This window comes from Kryptolebias marmoratus, linkage group LG10 (assembly GCF_001649575.2).
Source record: "Kryptolebias marmoratus isolate JLee-2015 linkage group LG10, ASM164957v2, whole genome shotgun sequence".
Lineage (NCBI taxonomy): Eukaryota > Metazoa > Chordata > Actinopteri > Cyprinodontiformes > Rivulidae > Kryptolebias > Kryptolebias marmoratus.
The window spans coordinates 18,676,700-18,688,770 of NC_051439.1; the positions used below are offsets into that span (position 1 = coordinate 18,676,700).

At 36.2% G+C, this 12,071-nt stretch overlaps 1 protein-coding gene across 2 annotated transcripts in view; it reads left to right on the forward strand.

Annotated features, from left to right (window-relative positions):
• The window catches only part of alk (ALK receptor tyrosine kinase), a 323,506-nt gene that overhangs the window by 2,108 nt on the left and 309,327 nt on the right, over positions 1–12,071 (forward strand). The window lies entirely within an intron of this gene.

A 12,071-nucleotide genomic window follows, 5' to 3' on the forward strand; every position in this document is an offset into this window, starting at 1 on the left:
TTCTTCTGAGCATCGGCACAATCAGTATAATTGCTTAATCACTTTGATGAGGGAGGCTGGCCCAGAAAAACTGCAACAGAATCCATCAGACAAAGGCAAAGTGGAGGCTAGCTGGGCTGGAAGCCGCAAGACGAAGAAAAATAGAGAACAACCCTGCAGGAGTGTGTTCACAATAAAAGTCACACACAAACATGTACCCATGGATGCAATGAATCCATATGCAGTTTTCATATGCTAATTGTATCATTACACTGTGTTTTCCTGCTATTTTAATGCTGAAATGCACAGACCCAAACACATATGTGATCTTGTTGTTGAGAAACATCTGAGTGGACCACCTCTGCAGGGAATCCTAACACAGCTGGTTGTATGAACAGCTGTGAGGACAGCATGGGTAATGTATTGGCAAATCAAATGGAAAGATGCAATATAGAGTCAGTAAAGTGTGATGCAGCAACAACTGTTTGCTTCTGAAGGTATTCTGAAATAATAGGTATTATCTCATCTGTATTTTGATGATGGCAATGAAACATTTTGCATTATATGAAATGAAATCACTCATAAGTGTTCATTTAGAATGAGAGTTTTCCTCAGAATGTGATTCACATTCTCAGTTACCAACTGATGCACTTTCAGTCTGAAGTCCAGTCATTTAGTCCTGAATAGGTTTGGCTAAATTTAGACTGCAGCAACTTAGTCATTAAAGCTTAATTTATATTCCACACAAACAGCTGAAAATATGTAAGATAGTCAACTTGCATCTGTAAAACATTCCAAATCCCCAAAACAACCATCCTTGGTCTGAAAGTGTAAGACTTTTTTTTGCCAGTATTGCAGTTATTGCATCAAGGTATCAGCAAACACCAACATTTTGATTAGTTAAATCTTGAAAATGAGGCAATAGTGTGAAATTATTTTGAACTTCTATATTTTACTGGCACATAAAAACAGGATTTATAGAAATTTCACTACAGACAGAATGTTAATGGCCTTTTTGTGTAATAGCAGAGACATACACCACATGGCAGTTCTTTAGTTTTGGTCATCTTGGCAGAATGTGAAGTTTATTTGACTTTTATGGTTTAAATTTGTATAAAACTTTCTTTTAGACCAAATTTAGCCAATTTTAGCCTTGGTGTTGATAGACAATGTAAATGTATGGAAATCATTTCAACTTAAATAATCACTGGGTTATTATCATATTTAATAAATCCATTTAGTGGCCTCCTGACCTCCACTATAGGTACTGGGACCTTGCTATTCATAGGTTAAAAGTATTAGTTTCATATTGATTTGCAAATGATTTTCTTTCTACAGTGACAAATAGATCTCTACCTTCATGACAAAGCAGAGCCAGAGCTGCACAGTATTGTGATCAAGAGCTTAAACTTTCTCCTTAAATTTCCCTTTCCCACTTCTGTAGCTTTGGCTGCCCAGTCTGCGGGATGAAACCATTTTCTACATTTCTGCAAAACAAACCAATAATTAAATGATGGTATTTGACTTGAAACTTTGTAAAGAAACAATGCAAACATAGACTATATAAAATAAATCATCCCTTAGTGTTTAAACCATTTAACTCATAATCAAACTTATCTCATAAAATATTTGGTCAGTGAATTTTTCCACATTTGTTGTATTTTTATAATCAGTTTCAGTCCTAATAATAACTTGTCTACATATGGTTTCAAAACACCATGATGTAACTTCAGAATGGAAAACTTAAGGCTTTAAAATCTGTTGTGGTTGCATCATGTCTTATTTACATGTACAATTTTGCAAATTAAAATAGGTAAATTCAGTATCTGCATGATATCAACAGCAGGAACAGGGATAACTTTACAGCTGCAGAATGTGGAGGTTAAAGTGGTTGAATAAGTTCCCGGGATAACTTTACAGCTGCAGAATGTGGAGGTTAAAGTGGTTGAATAAGTTCCCTAAATATCAGATTTAAACAGTGGAATTTGCTCTTTTCTTCACATTATAACCATGATAGAAGTTGTCCTGACAAAGTGATAGTTTTCCCAAACTTTGCTGTATCCAAACTAAAAGACAAAAAAGTTCCCAAGAAATCTTTTATTCTACATAGATATAATAGGTGGTGTCATGTCCCAGCATGGCTCCACCCCACACAGCGATGACTATTAGCAGGTGGGAAGACTTCAGTGAATTATGTCACTTCTTTCAGCAGGAGGCTCAGTTAGAATTTTTTAGAGCAACGGTTAAAAAAAAATACAACAACACAGTGATGCTTTTACTTTGCAAGTCTGGGAAACTTAAACACATCTGCATAACTTCAGTGCATGTTTTTTTCCCATTGGTGACACTTCACAGTCATTAGCAAGATTCTGATTTTTATCATCTAATTGGAAAAACTGAATAAATGCAAAATTTAACATTGAGCTCATTGGGGAAAAACAAGTCTGAGAAGGCACAAACCAGTTCAGTGAATCAGAAAAGTAAGTCAGAGAGATTTGTAAAATAAGTTAATTTAGTTATTGTATTGAAGAATTGCCCACGGTTATTTTGGTCTTACTGGTAAATATGTCTGTAACTCTGAACTGGATGGGTGGGTGGGTTTCACTTGAGTTATGAGAGCAGAGCAGGCTTTTTTTCAGTCAAATCCAATTATTAACTCCAGTTTGACAGCAGTATCCCTGTTAAAGTACCCAAAATCCTCCTTGACAGGACGTTTTATTCTCGTAGGTGTTGGGACATGCAATTACATAATGTTTGCATGTGTTGTCTTATTTAGGTGCAAGAAATGTTGCTTTTAAGTTATCGAGCTCATGCTGTCACTAAAAATAGAGTACAAAATAATTTTGTTGTGCTTGAAAATCTATTTCACTTTCAAACAGCCAGACATCTTGTGAGTTTTTTTTTAAGTGGTCTTGATCAATAGCTCTTTTGTTTTGTTTTTATGAAATTTGGCTGTTTTTTTCACTCACATTTTAATCATTCTCCAAATTTGTGCACTGAATGATCATTTATTAACTTAATTTGTGATTTCTTACCTCCAAATTGAAGAATGTTGTAGTTTTAAATCTTCCTGCTTCATCACAGTGTAGGAGCCAACCCTTCTCCAGGTTTTGTTTGTGTTAATTTGACAACAGAGTGTCTGAACTGCCTAAACCATACACAGACTTGTATGCTTTCCAAATATACAAACTCTGACGAAAAAAAAAAAAAAAAATTCAATCCATTAAGGTTTATTTTAAATATGTGTTTGACAAACATACCAAACTATGTTGTACAGATTGTGATTTGATGAAAAATTTAATTTTACCGAGTTTTAAAAGTTAAACTAGTGTCAATTGTACAATTTCACAATTTCTTTAAACCAGTGACAGGAATACTTGCTTCTATTTTCATTTCTCTGTTTGAGATTTGTGCCTGCAAACATTTATACACATAACGATTTTAGTGCATAAATGTCACAGCCTAAAATACAACACTGTGGACAACATATTCTAGAAAAAATAAATTTAATGTAGCAAAACAAAAAAAAAAGTTTTCAGTGTTTGGCAATGTTTCCAGACCTGAATAGAAATTTATAATCATATATAAAGTGATGATTTACTGTCAGAGGGATTAATGCTGTCATGTCAAAAGATGTATGAAAAAAAGTGGTGAAGTGATTTGGCGCCTGTATAATTAGATGTAGGTGTCAGTCTGAAAGTGAGAGGTTGTCCATCTGTATTAGTTCTATGATGACAAAACTGACCTGTTGTGGTTGTTCCAAGGGTCATCTATCTATCTATCTATCTATCTATCTATCTATCTATCTATCTATCTATCTATCTATCTATCTATCTATCTATCTATCTATCTATCTATCTATCTATCTATCTATCTATCTGTCTGTCTGTCTGTCTGTCTGTCTGTGCAAAATTTAATAAAAATAAAGTCTGAATTTGATTAAATCACTTTTATTTTAACATGGAAGGCTCTTTGCGTCCTCAGGCAGCATGTTCAGCAAGGTAATTGTTATTCAGAAGCAACTTATTAATGTTCTCAATGCTTTGAATCAAATATCACAGCTCAGTAATCAGGAAGAATGCTCTATGGTCTGAATAGTTTATATGGAGTATTGCTCAAATTTGCAGTATTTTTTTTACCATCATGAAGTATTCTTACCTTAGCTAGCTATGGTCATTGTCTTGTTTAGAAAGTAACAAATAGATTTTTAATCGGTAAAAAGTGACAAGTAAAGTAGGTCTACTCTGTAAGCTTCACACTAACTGTCCGATGTTTTCCAAGTGATCCTACGAGATCACTCTGCTGCTGTTTGCGGAGTCGCTGTTATTGTCATAAACGATTATTAGATTGTGTTTCTACAAGGTACCGCTGTTTACTTGAGTTGCATGCACAAACAGACCCAATCCCTAAACACACCTTACTCACACATTTGTGTGTGTAAGGTGTGTTTAGGGATTGCTCAGCATTTGTGGAGAGTCACCGTTTACAGAATGATTCACCTCAGCTTTAACCTTCAAACAAAATACTCCAAAAAAAAAGAAGAAAAATTATACAAAGACTCATCAAAAATATACTGTTACACAATGAGCTGAATATTTTCTGCACTGTTCGTGGGTTTTTGGAGCGTTTATTCACAAGCCAATATCATCCAGTTCTGCTGTCTAATTTTTTAGTGATGTGAAACAATCAGTAAATGAGCTTTTATTTTCCTGATTTACTGTGTTTTTCTCTGACGACCTGTGCCTGTTCGTTCCGCACACTTTCTGCAGATCACTGGAACACTGTGGCTCGGTCTCATGTCCTCTTTTTAAGGTCATAAAGAAGGAGACTGAGTTTTATTACAGAAACAGAAACACAAAAACGGTTGCTGAGCTCATTCCAAAGAGCATTCAGTTCAACACATTCTGTAAAGATATTAAACTTGCTTTGTAGAACAGCCCCCGTCAGAAGCAGGTTTGTGAACAATGGTTTTTCAAGTTTTTGTTTGTTTGTAGAATTATCTGAAAAAAGTCTGTAGTATTTCCTAAAGTAATGCACATTGCCCACTGCCTTTCATGATAGTTTTAATTCAAGATGGCCGACACAGCCACATCTTGTGGTATGTGTTAATGCTCAGAGGATGGGTTGAGCATGACTCTTAGCTACTACCACATAAACTTTTTTGAGTAAGTTATAGACATTTTTGTGTTGGCAAAGGTAAAGTAGCTGTAGTAGCCACCTTGAATTGGGTGTCAATCAGTTGTAGATTTACACCCAAAAGTTGTTTTTAGCCAGTTTTAATAAAATCTGTCGTGTTTTCTAAGATTTCTTGCAAACAATCAGACAGAATTGGCTCTAATAGTTAATGGCAAAGTTTTAAAAACAGATCTTGCTCAGTCAGTTAGCGCTTACAGTATGTGTTGGGGATAGATCTCAGCTAATACCACCTCAAAAGTGAGCTCAATATCTGTAAAATTTGCTGAGTCAAAGCCAGTAACACATTTTACCTTCTGTCAGTGTCACACACTCCCTCCTCCATGTACCACACGGCCTAAAGGCTCTTTCTTTCAGCCTTTTACATCTCTGACCTGCCGGTGTATGACATTTTTCTGTGTAATGTGCACAATACACATGTTTTCTCTCCCTCCAGTAAGACATGGCTATTAGCATGAAATAAATAACTGCCATGGCACCCACAGTAATTTTACAATCAGGCAAGCATGCCTGTGGGAATCAAAGCACTAAACTGTGCTCTGTGCATTTAGACTTACTTGTCTTCCTGGCCCTATGGGTGACATCATTAATGAGAAATATTTCTATGTCTTATAGTACAAGAGAGGGGAAAACAATGCTCAGCAGGGGTGATAAAGTGTTCACCTCTACTTTATTAACCTCTGTTATGTTCTCCAAGTGGTGCCATAAAAAGACTGCAGAAGAATCATTAAATGATCTCAGCACTGGAAGCTGGAGAACGTGGGGACCCCTGCTTCATTAACCTGCACACTTCTTCTGCTGAGCGCGATGAGATGTTTCCCGTTGCATCATTAGTAAAGAGTGCCTTAATAATCATGTATTACAGAATAAAACCGAAGCCCCAGAAGTAAAAGAAACCAAAAAGCCATCACACTTGAGAGGAGCAGCTGTGTTCTTTACGGCTTTTCTTCCCCGTGTTTGCCCCTTGAATCTGCCCTGAATACAAACACACACTCATGATTTGCTGTTGAGCATCCTGCATCTGTCATTTCCTCTGAGAGGCTTAAAACTGAATCCCAGTTGTGTGCATGCCGTAGCTGTTAGGCAAATGTAACCGTTCCGTCTGAACCATAAAGAAAGTCAACAATAAATTTGTTTTTAAGTTAGATTACACGCTCAGTACTTTGTTTGCCGAGTGTTGCTTGTGGCTCTTTTGGAAGAACTTGCTCCTTAAGAGATGAATAAACTTAATTTTCCCTGTCCCAAAAGTGTTTCCTTTGTTTACAGACAAAATAGTTTGTGTTGCAGCCTCAAGAACAGTTTTACACCTCAGAAAAGTTGGTCAGCTTTTAACAACCTTCTTCTAAACATAACCTAACTTTATTTGCACTTTGTATTACTATTGAAGCTATTTTACTTTACTACTAGTAACATTAAAAAAGAATTAGCACATTTGGCTTAGTTGAGTGGTTTTATGCACATCTACATTTGATTAACTTTTGGAGTCAACTCCATTCAACATGGCTGCCATATTTTACTAACCTTAACCCTCCCGTGGCCTTCAGGTCAAATTAACCCAAAGTTATAAGGGCTTCTCTACCTTTTCTTCGTCTCTCTTTCTCTTTTAAGGGCTTCAGGAGGGTTAACAAACACAAAAATGGCTAAAACTGAGCCATGTTTACAGATATTCTCCTAAAATTGGTGTGGCTATAGCTGAGACTGATTCACAACAAATATTCTGAGCACCAACAGACTGTGCAAAATTAGTATTTAACGTTTTGTTGTTAACAATTTACTGTCAACTCTGTCTGCCTAAGGAAAATATCTCATGAACCAGAGGATAGATTTTCACAAAACTTTTAAGGAAATAATCATTGGATATACATCTACAACTGATTCACTTTCTGAGTCAACCCAATTAAAGATGGCTAGCTAATTGATCCTAAACCAACACAAAAATGGCTCTAGCTAAGTTGATTAGGTCAATTCAGTAGGATTTAATTCAATTCAGTTTATTTATTTAGCATAAATTTGAAAGAAAAGTCATGTCACAACTCCATACAAAACAGGAAACAGGTCACATTCTGCATTCCCCCTTTAATTCTATCCATTACCAATTTGAGTACTATTAATAAATCCAATAATATTCCTGCTTAATAGTTGTTAGAGCTGGGACCAAAGCACATAATATGCAGATTAAGTGAACCGACACAAGAAAATGGCTTTCAGTCTGTAAAGTCCTGTTAAAGCATTTAGCTCTCCACTAATTTTTCTATTTACATTAAATCTTCTAACAAACTGTCAGATATTTAGACATTGTCAAACATTTAAAAAGTTGTATGAATGCACATTTAAATTATTTATATATCTACTGTCCTTATGCAAACAGGTTGATATAATACAAAAAAAGATTCCCCACTATATCCACAAAACAGATGTGGGCAGGAAGAAACTATATTTTTAGTATGTGTTGTGTATCAGCTTGAGAGGTATTGAAATCAGCCATCCAAATAAATAATTTAACAGTTTGGATTAGAAATGTATTGCAAATGAACTCAGGTGATGTAGGGTACAAACCTATTGTTAGATTTTTAAGAAAAACAGGTATTATCTGGAGTTTTATAGAATATTTGAGTATAAAAAGCCATTTTATCCACACTCCATTCCAGAAGGTGGCAGTAATGCACCTTAAAGCTGTTTGCCATCTGCTATAAAATGAAAGAAGAAGACTTTCAAACTTGATTGATAATTGGTTGCAGCTGGACTGGACACAAAAGGAGGGCAAACAGGATATTTTGATCTAATCTAAAGAAATGAAAAAACAGTGAAAAACAAGACAAAGTATCAGTTTGTTGAAGCTGCAAACCCACACAGTGTGATCCACAAGAAGAAGAATCAAAGTTTTAGTTAAGCCTGACTTCCCTTCATTCATCCCTTGATGACTCATCCAGTCTCTTTGAAAAGATCCAAGAGGAACATCTGAGGAACTGCAGGTCTTTTTCTATAAATGTTTCTGACTCCAGAGGAGGATGGTAGCTTGCATGAATTCTGCAAAAATGGATTATTTTGGGGGAAGTGCTTTAAAAAACAGAATCAAAAGCAACATTTTGGATGATGAAGGCTGTGTTAAATTTGAAGTAAAAACAATATTTTCTAAAAAATGTCAAGAGGAAGTAAAACAAAATCACAGTTTGGACAGAAAAAAACTGACTGAGGATCCAGAAACTTCATCGGTGAGTAGAAACAAGTTTGTTATCAGAGAATGAAGATATTTTCGCACTGTATTGCCTTTTAAAAAAAGAGTGCACAAAAGAAATTGTGACATTTTGGTTGTCTGTCATTTTTAGCTGAAATCTTTTTGTGTTAGTGGTTTTGTGGGCCCTTCTCCCCTCAGGGCCAATGTAGTTGCTGCTTCAGGGCCAGTGCGACTTGTTGTAATTAAAGGGAAATAAATCCTGCTCGCTAGTAGAAAATCCTGAGGGAGAACATCAGGTCATTTGTCTGTGAGCTGAAGCTCAAACTGCAACTGGGTTATGCAGCATGATATGCTGTCAGTGAACCTGGGAGGGAGGGGAGCAGCAGAGACAAATGGGCTAAAATTTCGGCAGAGCGATGTCAGTTTGAGGAAGCGGCTGTTTGCAGTTGTTGGACGATAACTGTTATTGGTGTTTGGTTGTGTCTTTTTCCGCAGTGTTATGATGTCTGGCATTCAGTATGGAATATTTTACAAACATTGTTTAAAAAGTGATGCTACAAATGTTCCAAACCATTTTTTTACTATCAAAGACAGCATTTTTTTTAGTTTAAAACTAAAACCTCATGATGAGAAGGGACAGAGTTTTAGTCATTGTGGTCAAACCTTGTAAATTACATTATGTGGGATTTGTCGAGATCATGTTAGCACTTAGATAATGTGTTGAGGATGACTCTTAGCCACTATCACACAAAATATGAGCTCAATATCTACATAACTGACTGAGTTTCAGCTATTTTATATTGACTAAGGTTGATTATCTGTGGTGGCCATCTTGAATTGGGTTAACTTGTTATGGTAATCAGTTTTAGTTGTACAGCCAATGATTACTTATGAGAGTTTAACTAAAATCCATCCAGTGGTTTGAGATTTTTTGCCAACAAACATATTTGACTTAGATTTAAAGTCAGATCTCGCACAATCAGTTAGTGTTCAGAGTATGACTCTCAGCTTCTAACACACCACATTTTAGCTCATTATCTGTAAATCAGACTGAATGGTGGCCATTTTGAGTTTGCTAAATCATCTCAGCTGTGGTGGCCATCTTGAATGTTGTGACTCCAAACGTTGTTCAGTTGAAGATCTACAGTCAATGATTTACTTTTAGAGAATTTTATTAAAATATGTTCAGTTGTTCATGTGATATTTTGCAAAGAGACAAACACACACAGACATGGATAAAAACATCTTTGCCCTTTCGCCTTTGTTGGCAGGCAATAAACTTTGAAATCATAAGAGATAAGTTGATATTCTAAATGTATTACCACTTCAGTGTAAATCTAGGCCATGGTTTTGTTTTTTCTTTTCCTACTAGTATTGTGGTTTTAGTTTTTGACACATCAGGATGAAATTCAAGATGTTGTCCACTGATACTGTTTCACATTCTTTGTAGAATCTGATTAGGGTTCACTGCCAACATCTACTTGTTGACCTTTAATTTAGTCCTTCCAGGGGAAAGGCTGCAGTGTCACATGAAAAGTGGCATGACGTTACAATCGAGTGCGTGGAGTCAAGGTAATCAATTGGACTCCTGACATTTAAAGCTTGTATCAATCAGCTGCTAATGGGCAAATCGATGAGAAGTCAGAATGACATGTTACTTTATTATTTATGCATTTCTATGATCAATTCACTCAAGGACTTGGCAGCATGTTGTGACAGCTTGGCGAACTCGCGGGACCCTGTCCTGTTGATCGATACTGCAAGTTACGCTGAGCATGATCAAACGCATGTGCTGGCTCCCTAACTGAGCTGCAATTCATGACAGAGTGGTTGAATCCACATTGACAGGAAGAATCTGCCCTGCTGCATCTTGAGATTCTGTTTGTCTTTTGATATGTTGACTCATTTCTCCTTAAACTGTGAGTAATGAGACATTGTAGCATCTGCATTAGAAGCTTTTATACTGTTTGCTGAACAATCAGTGCTGCATGAAGAAGCTAAGCACAGAGCAATGATACTATCAGCACAATGTCATCATGTGGAGCATTGGAAATGTAGCAGTTTTTATTCCAGCAGCTCTGAGTTAAGAAAACAGCATTTCTCAGTGTTGCTCTGTCCGGTGCAAATGGTTGAAAATTAATGCATTTTAATGAGATGCCCTCTGAACCTGCCCAGATTCATTTATGACAAGTCGCACTCAGCAGGGCTGCTGTCAGCGTAACGAGACGGCTGATTTGTCTTGACTTGAAGGAAGTGAGGAAATCGTTAATTTGCCAGCCTGAGTGGGTGAATGTGTGACCAGCTACTTGGCCCGCACATTATCAGCTTCAGCTCAAGAACTCAGAAACTGTGTCCCCAAAACATTAGCTGTTAACATTCATACTTTAAAATAAAGATATCAGTCCTGGTAAAGAAGGACCAACAGATAAACATCTTCGTAATATAAAGGAATGAGTTTTTTATTATTAATTACCCAAATTATAGTTGATGCTTCTGTCAAGCATTCCTTAATGGAATTCCTCTTCTCTGCCACCTTTTATGTCCAAGTTTAAACTAAGATTGTCTTATGCTGAGAAGAGTTACAGCCATTTTGGTCAAACTTTGAAAATGGATTTCAACTCATACAGTATTGTGAGATATTTTAAGATGCGTTAGCCCTCAAAGAACATGTTGAGGATGACTCTTAACTACTACCTCACCACATTTTAGCTCAATAACTCTAAAACTGACTGAGGTATAGTCATTTTTGTGTTGGCCAAGTTTGATTAGCTGTAGTGGCCTTCTTGAATTGAGATAACCCCAAATGTCTAATCAAATGTTTAGCTCAATACTTGTACAGTTGGCTGAATTATAGCCATTTTTGTGTTGGATAAGGTCACTTAGTTATGGTTTATATCTTAAACTGTGTTGACACCCAAAGTTAATCAATTGTAGATGTTCATCCACTGATTACTTTCAGAAAGTGTCATTAAAATCTGCCAAATGGTTCATGAGGTATTTTACTAACACTACAGACAAACCAACGCACACATACATAGTCACGGATAAAAACATTATTACCCCTCTGCCTTCAGCTACAGGTGATAATTAGCAGGATTCGTTTCCCATATGACGGTTTGGTTTATTTATGCCACTTGCTTGTTCTTTCAAAAATCTGCAAGCTGCCTGGTTGATTAATGGTGATGCCTGGAAAAGGCCTCGGCGAGGGTGTTAAGTTCAGAGCTATAGGTGCGGAGAGAAATGCACGGTGTGCATGAGCTGAATGTGAAGCTCACACTCTCCTGTGTCCCACTTCCATAATGAGAGAAGTAAATAATGTGCATAAATCAGTGGTCAACCTTTCTGGAGGTTCCACATTGTAGGAGCAGATCTGTTTTATTTGCCACATTAAAGGTCATGATGCCAGCACGGGTCTAATTTAGAACTTTTCTACTTTTGTAAGCAAATATGACAAGTTTTAAACAAAGAAATGCACTAAATATAAATTTCATACATATGTTTTAATGCAACAATATTAGATCAACAATAGTAGTTAATCAAATCCTCCAAGATGAATAAAAGGCCAAGCTATGGTATTACTTAAAAGGCAAACTTATGGAACTAAAAGTGTCAAAGAAACCTGTATTTTTAATCTTGACCTTCCTTTTTTTTGGTCACATTTCTGCTTGAAATAAAAAACAACTTATTTGTAAGAAAAATGCATAGATTCCCTGCTTCTATACTT